This window comes from Pristiophorus japonicus, chromosome 33, assembly GCF_044704955.1.
Source record: "Pristiophorus japonicus isolate sPriJap1 chromosome 33, sPriJap1.hap1, whole genome shotgun sequence".
In the NCBI taxonomy this organism is placed as follows: domain Eukaryota; kingdom Metazoa; phylum Chordata; class Chondrichthyes; family Pristiophoridae; genus Pristiophorus; species Pristiophorus japonicus.
Window position 1 is genome coordinate 4079371 of NC_092009.1, and position 11249 is coordinate 4090619.

The following is an 11249-nucleotide window of genomic DNA, read 5'->3' on the forward strand; positions in this document are numbered from 1 at the left end:
CCTTCAGTTCATCCTTCTCACTCGACCCTCGGTCCCCATGTATTACCAAAAGTTTATTTGTATCTTCCTTCGTGAAGACAGAAGCAATGTATTTGTTCAACTGGTCTGCCATTTCTTTGTTCCCCAATAGAAATGTACCTGAATCTGACTACAAGGGACCTATGTTTGTTTTCACGAATCTTTTCTTTTCATATATCTATTTTGCAGTCAGTTTTCATGTTCCCAGCAAGCATCCTCTCCTGCTATATTTTCCCCCTCCTAATTAAACCCTTTGTTCTCCTCTACAGAATTACAAAATTCACGCAGTCCACAGTTTTGCTGCTTTTTCTGGTCAAGTTGTGTGCCTATTCCTTGGATTCAACATTATCCTTAATTTCCCTTGTTAGCCACGGCTGAGCCACGATCCACGTTTCATTTTTACTCCAGGCACGGATGTACAATTGTTGAAGTTGATCCATGATCTTCAAATATTTCCATTGCCTATCCACCGTCAAACCTTAAAGTATAATTCGCCAGTCTATTCTAGCCGATTCACGTCTCATGCGATCGAAGTTACCTTTCCATAAGTTCAGAAACTATTTCTAAATTAACTGTTGTCATCTCAATCTTCATAAATAATTCTACCATATTATGGTAACTCTTCCCCAAGGGGCCTCACAAAATAAGATTGCTAATTAGTCCTTTCTCATTTCACATCACTCAGTCTAGGATCGCCAGCCCACTAGTTGGTTCGTTGACATATTAGTCTGGAAAAACTTCCCTCATACACTCCAGGAAATCCTCCTCCACCGCATTGCTACCAGTTTGTTTAGCCCAATCAATATGTAGATTAAAGTCGCCCATGATAACTGCTGTACCTTTATTGCACACATCCCTTATTTCTTGTTACATGCTGTCCCCAACCTCACTTTGCTGTTTGGTAGTTTGTACACAACTCCCACTATCGTTTTCTGCCTTTTAGTATTCCGTAGCTCCAACCAGAGCGATTCCACATCATCGAAGCAAATCTCCTTCATTACTATTGCATTAATTTCCTCTTTCACCAGCAACCGCCTCCACCTCTTTTTCCTTTCTGCCCTGCGACTGGTGATGGGTGAGTGCAGGGGGAGCTTTACTCTGCATGTAACCCGTGCTCTGCCTGGCCTGATATTGCTTGATGGGAGTGTGCAGAGGGAGCTTTAATTTGTAGCTAACCGCATGGTCTACCTGCCTTGGAAATTTAATCTCAATTTCAATCTTTTGGTCCGTAGCCATGTCAGTTATGGCAATTTTACCGCCCCCAATTATCTTCGAAATGTGGTGAGGTTTCCTGAGACCACCACGCTTTCAGCCAGTTAGTTACCAACCTCCAGCACTCATTGGGTGCAGTCATTTCCTTCAAATCTTCTCATATCTCTGCCCAATAACTTTAAATGTATACCCCTTGATTGTTGTCCCCTCTGCCAATGGAAACAGATCCTTCCAATCCAATCTATACAGGCCACTCATAATTTTAGCCAGCTGAATCAGGTCTCCCCTTAGCCTCCTTTGTTACAAACAAAACAGATCCAGCATCTTCAATCTTTCCTCATGGCTGTAATTCTCCAGTCCAGGCAAAATTATTTTATGTCTCCTCCACTCCAGCTGCTGCCTAACCAGGGTTTTGGAGAGTTCAAACATAACATCCTTGCTCTTTTATTCAATGCTTCGACTTTTGAAGGGAAGCATTACATATGTCTTCTTACCCACCTTATCTTCCTGGCCTGCTACCTTCAGGGAGCTGATTACCTGCAGACCACGTTCTCTTTGTTCCACTGCACTTTTAAGTGTTGTACCATTTAATGTGTATTCCCTTGGTTTGTTAGACCTCCCCAATTGTGTTACCTCTCACTTTTCCGGAGATAATTCCGTTTGCCACTGTGCTGCACACCTGACCAGTATATTGATATATTCCTGCTGCCCGCAGCTTACTTTTTCATTATCAACCACACAGCCTATTTTAGTGTAATCTGCAAACATCTCAATCAAAACCCAAATACTGAAGTCCAAGACATTGATGTATTCTTCAAAAAACAAGCGATCCTGAACTGAGCCATTTGCAACCACATTGGAGACAGCTTTCCAGTCACAAAAACAATCACCAGCCCTTAGCCTTTGCTTCCTGCCTCGGAGCCAATTTTGTATCAAACTTGCCACTTTGCCCTGGATCCCAAGGGCTATTACTTTCGTGAATAACCTGACATGTGGGACCTTATGAAATGGTTTTCTATCTTTCATATACATTATATCATAAGCACTGTCCTCATCAACACTACTGTTTAGTATATCGAAAAATGTAATAAAGTTAGTCAGACACGAAATTCACTTGACAACTCCATGCTGACTGTCCTTGATTAATCTGTGCCTTTACAAATCAAGATTCATCCTGTCCTTCCGTAGTTTTTCCGATAATTTTCCCACCATCGAAGTTAGGTTGACAGGCCTGCATGTAGTTGGTGTTTACCTTTCTCCATTTTAAAACAAGTTTACAATATTAGCGGTACTCCAGTCCTCTGGCACCGCACCTGCAGCAAAAGAGGATTGTAAAATGATGGTCAGAGCGTCTGCTATTTCCACTTTTGCTTCTCTTAAAATCCTGGGTTAATTTTTCATCCATTCCTCGGTATTTACCCACTTGTAAAGCTGCTAATCCCCTTAATACTCAATATAATTCTCTCTCACTATATTCATCACGTATAATATTTCACATTCCTCCTCCTTCATTACAAACTCTGCATCGTTCCTCTCTTCTGCGAAAAGGGATGCGAAGTATTCAATGACAATCGGTCCCACCTCTTCCGCCTCCACACTCAGATTTCCTTTATGTTCTCTAATGGGCACAAACTTTCATAGTTATCTTTTTGCTCCCGCTAAAAACATTAACCCATAGAAATGCACAGTGCAGAATGAGGCCACTTCGGATCAACGTGTCCGCGCCGGCCGTTAACGATCAACACGGCCCTCAGTCAGCAGCTCTGAAGGTTACATATTAAACTATGAAGAATGAACGATAGCAGACAGGAAACGAGCATCAGGCCCAAGCAGTCTGCCCCACACAACTGCGAGACCCCTTGCCCGCAGCATTCTATGCATCAGTTCACCTGGAGGCCTGCGATCCACTGGGAGAGGGAAAAAACAAGGCAACATCCGAGGCAATTGCGCAAGAAAATCTGCGATAATTCCTCTTCGGCACAGCCAGGCGATCGAACCAATCCGACATACCTCTCTGGCCGTATTAGACTGCCTGCAGTCTTTGCAGTGCAGGCTCGAAGGGCCGAATGGCCTACTCCTGCAACTAGTTTCTCTGTTTTCTATGTTTACCATCGTATCTGCACATACAACAAGAGGTTGTTCCAGTCTAATCCCACTTCTGATTTCTAGGTCCTTAACCCTGCAGGTTACAGCAATGCAAGTGTCCATCCAAGCATCTTTTAAATGTGGTGAGGGTTTCTGCATCCATCAGCCATCCAGGCCGCGAGTTCCAGACCGCCACAAGTTTCTGCGTGCAGAAGGATTCCCCTCAAAATCCCTCTGGTCTACGTCCAATAGATTCAGGCCACTAATAAGCTTATAGATCTCAATGAGGTCTCCACTTAGCCTCCTCTGTTCCAATGTGAAAAAATCCAGCCTATCCAATCTGTCCTCATAGCTAAGATTCTCACATTGCAGGCAGCATTCCAGTAAATTTCCTTTGCACACTCTCCAGTGAAGTGGCAATTAGTAATACAGGCAGAACTCCAGCTGTGGCCGAACTGCAAAATTATACGATTTAAATATAATCTCGGCTAATCAAGGCAAGCATTCTATTTACTTTCGAAACCACATTATCCACCTAGCCTGCAACTTTCAGGATTATGTGGACAAGCTCTCCACGGTCAAATTTTCAACTGCACTATTCAGTGGTCTACCGCTTAATGTGTAAACCCATTGATTATTAGCCCTCCCCAAGCAGATTATATCACACTTCAGTGAATTAACTTCAATATGCCTCTGTTCTGCTCGCCAGGCCAGTAGATTGATATCCCCCTGCAGTCCATGACTTTTCTCTTCATTATCAAGCGCAGAGCCAATTTTAGTCTCATCTGCAAACTTCTTAATCATAATCCCTATATGCAAATATAGATCACTGATTTATAACAGAAACCGCAAGGGACCCCACACTGACCATGCGGAACCCCATTCGAAACATCCTTCCAGTCACAAAAACATCCTTCCAACATTATCCCTTTTTTCTGTCTCTAAGCCAATTTTAGAACCATCTTGCCCCTTTGCCCTGGATCCCGTGGGCTTTAACCTTCTTGACCAATCTACAATGTGGGACCTTATCAAAAGTATTGCTACACTGCACCATACGCAATACCCTCATCAACCCTCCTGGTTGCATCCTCGAAAAATACGCTCAGATTAGTCAAACTCGATCTTCGCTTAACAAATCCGTGCTGACTGCCCCTCATTAATTCTTGCCTTTCTAAATGTAGATTTATCTTGTCTTTATGGATTTTTTCCAATAATTTTCCCAACACTGAGATTAGGCTGTGTGGTCTGTAATTACTGGGCCAATGCATTTCTCCATTCTTAAGCAAGGGTGATCATCATAGGCAGTCCCTCAAATTGAGTATGATTTGCTTCCATACCATAAAGTTCACAGGAATTTCAATGAAGGTCTAAAACTCCAGGTCCCGAAATCAATCTTGAAAGGTGGAAGATAAATATGCGTTTTTTTTTAACATGTGGCGGCCGTTGCACACCGGCCACCACATGGGCTTGATGCAGCTAATCTTGGTCCAGTGGCAAGGTTAAATCAAGGCAACTGGAGACCAGCTGTGCTGCATGCAAATTATGCATACACATATCGAGTGTGGGCTGGCCCGTGCTATCCCAGGACTCTCGCATATTCTGGGCCCCGAACTCGCGACTCTCCAGGATCCCCGAACACGTCCTCGACTATCTCTTGCTGCTCCTTCATCCGGCATCGCCGATCCTGCTGACCCTGCCCACGCTCCCACAAGGGTGCACGTGACCAGTCCAGAAGGAGAAAATTAAAGTGAGATACTTACCAATCAAACAGCTAATACGAACCTAAGAACATACATAAGAACATAATAATTAGTAACAGGAGTAGGCCATCTCGTCCCTCGAGCCTGCTCCGCCATTCAACAAGATCATGGCTGATCTGGCCGTGGACTCAGCTCCACTTACCCACACGCTCCCCATAACCCTTAATTCCCTTATTTGTTAAACATCTATCGATCTGTGACTTGAATACATTCAATGAGCTAGCCTCAACTGCTTCCTTGGGCAGAGAATTCCACAGATTCACAAACCTCTGGGAGAAGAAATTCGTTCTCAACTCGGTTTTAAATTGGCTTCCCCGTATTTTGATTCTGTGCCCCCAAATTGTAGTCTCCCCGACCAGTGGAAACAACCTCTCTGCCTCTATCTTGTCTAACACTTTGATTATTTTAAATATTGCTATAAGATCACCCCTCATCCTTCTGAACTCCAACGAGTAAAGACCCAGTCTACTCAATCTATCATCATAAGGTAACACCCTCATTCCGGAATCAGCCTCGTGAATCGTCTCTGATCCCCCTCCAAAGGTAGCGTATCCTTCCTTAAGTAAGGTGGTCAGAACTGCATGCAGTACTCCAGGTTCAGCCTCACCAATACCCTATACATTTGCAGAAGGAACTCCCTGCTTTTGTACTCCATCCCTCTCGTCATGATGGCCAACATTCCATTCACCTTCCTGATTACCTGTTGCACCTGCAAACTATCTTTTTGGTATTCATGCACAAAGGAGCAGAGGCCGCGTGGCCTAATGGATAAAGCGTCTGATTTCGATCATAAGCTGCAATGTTATCAGAAGATTGCTGGTTCGAGTTCTGCTGCAGTTGACTTCGCTCACTGTGTGAACATTTCTCTAAAAGAGTTTCATGCACAAGGGCACCCAGGTCCCTCTACACCGCAGCATGTTGTAATGTCTCTCCATTCAAATAATATACCCTTTTACTTTTTTTCCCAAGGCTGATGAACTAAAACTTTCAGACATTGTATTCCATCTGCCAAATCTGAGCCCATTCGCTTAACCTATCTAAATCTCGTTGCAGCCTCTCTGTGTCCTCTACACAACCAGCTAATCTTTGTGTCATCTGCAAATGTTGTTACACTTCACTCTGTCCCCTCGTCAAGGTCATCTGTGTATATTGTAAACAGTTGTGGTCCCAGCACCGATCCCTGTGACACAGCACTAACCATAGATTTCCAACCCGAAAAGGAACCATTTATCCCGTCTTTCTGCTTTCTGTTTGCCAGCCAATTCTCTATACATGCTAATACATTTCCACTGACGCCGCCTACCCTTTATTTCTGCAGTAACCTTTTGTGTGGCACCTCATCGAATGCCTTTTGAAAATCTAAATACACCACATCCATCGGTACACCTCTATCCAGCATGCTCGTTATATTTTCAAAGAATCCCAGTAAATTAGTTAAACATGATTTCCCCTTCATGAATCCATGCTGCGCCTGCTTGATTGTACTATTCCTATCTAGATGTCCCGCTATTTCTTCCTCATTGATAGTTTCAAGTATTTTCCCCAATAGAGATGTTAAAGTAACCGGCCTATAGTTACCTGCCTTTTGTCTACCCCCTTTTTTAAAACAGACGCGTTATATTAGCTGCTTTCCAATCCGCTGGTACCTAACCAGAGTTCTGAGAATTTCGGTAGATTATAACGAATGCATCTGTTATAACTTCCGCCATCTCTTTTAATACCCTGGGCTGCATTTCCTCAGGGCCAGGGGACTTTTCTACCTTGAGTCCCATTAGCCTGTCCAGCACTAGCCCCCTAATGAAAATGATTGTCTCAAGGTCCTCCCTTCCCACATTCCTGTGACCAGCAATTTTTGGCATGGTTTTCTTTCTTCCACTGTGATGACTGAAGAAAATAATTGTTTCAGGTCTCAGCCATTTCCAAATTTCCCATTATTAAATCGCCCTTCTCATCTTCTAAGGGACCAACATATCCTTGAATCACTCTTTTCCGTTTTATACATCTATAAAAGCTTTTACTGTCCGTTTTTATGTTTTACGCAAGTTTACCTTAGTAATCTATCTTTCCTTTCTTTATTGCTTTCTTAGTCATTATTTGCTGTTGTTTCAAATTTTTCAAATCTTCTATTACCCCACTAACCTTGGCCACCTTATCCGCATTGGTTTTAATTTGATATTCTCCTTTATTTCCTTGGTTATCCACGGCTGGTTATCCCTTCTCTTACCGCCCTTCTTTTTCACTGGAATATATTTTTGTTGAGCACTATGAAAGAGCTCCTTAAAAGTCCTCCACTGTTCCTCAATTGTGCCACCGTTTAGTCTGTGTTTCCAGTCTACTTAAGCAAAAACTGCCCTCATCCCACTGTAGTCCCCTTTGTTTAAGCATAGTACGCTCGTTTCAGACACTACTTCCTCACCCTCAATCTATATTACAAATTCAACCATACTGTGATCACTCATTCCGAGAGGTTCTTTAACGAGAAGATCGTTTAGTATTCCTGTCTCATTACACAGGACCAGATCTAAGATAGCTTGCTTCCTTTTAGGTTCTGTAACATATTGTTCTAAGAAATAATCCCGTATGCATTCTATGAATTTCTCCTCCAGGCTACCCCGTGCGATTTGATTTGGCCAATCGATATATAGGTTAAAATCCCCCATGATTACTGCAGTACCTTTTTCACAAGCCTCCATTATTCCCTTGATTATTGCCCGCCCCACCGAGAAGTTATTATTTGGGGGCCTATAATCTTCGCCCACCAGTGGCTTTTCCCCCTTACTCTCTCTAATCTCCCCCCAAAATGATTCAGCATTTTGTTCATTAGATCCAATATCGTCTCTCACAACTGCCCTGATATCAAGCTTTATTAAGAGAGCTACCCCACCTCCTTTCCCTTCTTGTCTATCTTTCCCAATCTTCAGATACCCTTGTATGTTTAATTCCCAGTCTTGGAACCCCTGCAACCACATTTCTGTAATGGCCGCAAAATCATACCCATTTGTAATGATTTTTGCCGTCAACTCATTTAACTTCTTTCCAATGCTGCATGCATATAATAATTTACCTTCCTGGCCATGGGCTGTGAGCTCTTCGCTAATAGTGAACTCCTCGCTGACCACGGGCGTCCTGCACCTCGGACTCCTAACCACCCAAAAACCTGGAACTCTGGGTCACACGAACTAACAGGGCCTCCCGTACGCAGAGGAACTCCCGACTCACCGAACTCACGACTCGCCGAACTCCCGGCTCGCCAAACGCTCAGGCTTTCTTGAAAGATAAGGGAATAAAGGGTTATGGGGTGCGGGCAGGGAATTAGAGCTGAATCCATGATCATCTCAATCATGATCGTATTAACTCACGGAGCAGGCTCGAGGGGCTTATGGCCAATCCTGGTTATATTTTTCAAGTTCTTATATTCTTACATTTTTATTCGAGGGCCTCCAGGCCTCCTAAATCACACCTGTACCCTCTAGCCAGAGAGGATTGGAAAATAATTGTCAAAATCACTGCTAATTCCCTGCTGGTTCTCTTAACAGCCGGATACATTACAGCCGGGCCTGGGTGTTCTATCCATAGAAACATAGAAACATAGAAAATAGGTGCAGGATTAGGCGATTCGGCCCTTCGAGCGTGCATCACCATTGAATAGGATCATGGCTGATCAGTCTCTCAGAACCCCTTTCCTGATTTCTCTCAATATCATTTGAGCCCCTTAGCCATAAGGCCATATCTAACTCCCTCTTGAATATATCCAATGAACCGGCATCAACATCTCTCTGCGGCAGGAAATTCCACAGGTTAACAACCCTCTGAGTGAAGAAGTTTCTCCTCATCACTGTCCTAAATGGACTATCGCTTATCCTAAGGCTGTGTCTCCTGGTTCTGAACTTCCCCAACATTGTGAACATTCCATCTGCACCTAACGTCTCCCGTCCCGTCAGAATCTTGTGTGTTTTTATGAGATCCCCTCTAATCCTTCTGAATTCCAATGTATAAAGGCCCAGTTGATCCAATCTCTCATCATATGTCAGTTCTGCCATCCCGGGAATTAGTCTGGTGAACCTTCGCTGCACTCCCTCAATAGCAAGAACGCCCTTCCTCAGATTAGGAGACAAAAGCTGAATACAATATTCCAGGTGAGGCCTCACCAAGGCCCGGTATAGTTGCAGCAAGACCGCCCTGTTCAAACAATCAAATCCTCTCGCTATGAAATCCAGCATACCATTTGCCTTCTTCACCGCCTGCTGCTCCTGCATGTGAACTTTGAATGACTGATCTACCAAGACACCCAAGTCTCGTTGCAGCTCCACTTTTCCTAATCTGCCACCATTCTGATAATATTATGTCTTTGCGATTTTGACTCCAGAGTGGATAACCTCATATTCATCCACACTATACTGCATATGCCATGCAATTGAGCACTCACCTAACCTGTCCAACTCACCCTGCCACCTCTTAGCATCCCCCTCACAGCTCACACCGCCACCCAGTTTAGTGCCTGCAACCGTGGCGATATTACACTCAATTCCTTCGTCTAAATCATTGATGTGTATTGTAAAGAGCTGGAGTCCCAGCACTGAGCCCTGCGGCACTCCACTAGTCACTGCCTGCCATTCTAAAAAGGACCCGTTTATCCTGAATCTCAGCTCCTGTCTGCCAATCAGTTATCTATCCACGTCAGTATATTACCCCACATACGATGTGCTTTGATTTTGCACACCAATCTATTGTGTGGGATCTTGCTAAAACCTTGTGAAAGTGCAAAAACACCACACCCATTGGCTCTCCCTTGCCCACTCTACAAGTTACATCCTCAAAAATTTCAGAAGATGTATCAAGCGTGATTTCCCTTTCCAAAATACATGCTAATTGGACTGATCCTGTCATTGCTGACTAATGCCCTGCTATTTCATCCTAAATAATTTATTCCAAATTTTCCCCGACTAATGATGTCAGGCTAACGGTTCTAAATTTTCTCACTTTTTGTCTCCCTCCCATTTTAAAAAGTGTTGTTACATTAGCTACCCTCCAGTCCATAGGAACTGATCCAGATTAGATAGACTGTTACAAAATGATCACCAATGCATTCACTATTTCGAGGGCGACTTCCTTAAGCACTCTGTGATGCAGATTATCAGGCCGCGGGGATTTATCGGCTTTCAATCCCATCAATTTCCCTAACACAATTTCCCGCCTAATATGGATATTCTTCAGTTCCTCATTCTAAATAGACCGTTCGTCCCCTAGTTCATCCGGAAGGTTATGTGTGTCTTCCTTTGTGAAGACACAACCAAAGTATTTGTTCAATTATTCTGCTATTTCTTTGTTCCCCATTATAAATTCACCTGATTCCGACTGCAAGGGACCTTCGTTTGTCTTCACTATTCTTTTTCTCTTCACATAACTCTCGAAGTTTTTATGTGCCCGTCAAGCTTCTTCTCGTACTCTTTTTTCCCTCTCTGAATTAAAATCTTTGTCCTCCTCAGCTGAATTCTAAAATTCTCCCATTCCTCAGGTTTGCTGCTTTTTCTTTCCAATTTATATGACTCCTCCTTGGATTTAACACGATCATTAATTTCCCTTGTTAGCCACGGTTGAGCTAACTTCTCCGTTTTATATATACTCCAGACAGAGATGTAAAATTGATGAAGTTCGTCTGTGTGATATTTAAATGTTTGTCATTGTCTATCCACCATCAACTCCTTAAGTATAATTTGCCTGCCTATCCTAGCCATTTCATGCCTCAATCCATCAAAGTTACCTTTCCTTCAGTTCAGAACTCTAGTTTCTGTTTTAACTGTGTAACTCTCCATCTTCATAAAGACATCTACCATGTTATGGTCACTTTTCGCCAAGGGCTCTCGCACAACAAAATTGCTAATTCGTCCTTTCTCATTACACATCACCTAATCTAGAATGGCCAGCTTCCTAGTTGGTTCCTCCATATATTGGTCCAGAATACTATCACTAATACACTCCAGGAAATCCTCCTCCAGCGCTTTGCTACCATTTTGGTTTGCCCAATCAATATGTAGATTAAAGTCACCCATGATAACAGCTGTACCTTTAATGCATGCATCCATAATTTCTTTTCTGATGCTGTCCCCAACCTTAGCACGACTTTTGTAAACACCTCCTACTAGTGATTTTCCCCTTGCTATTCCGTAGCTCAAT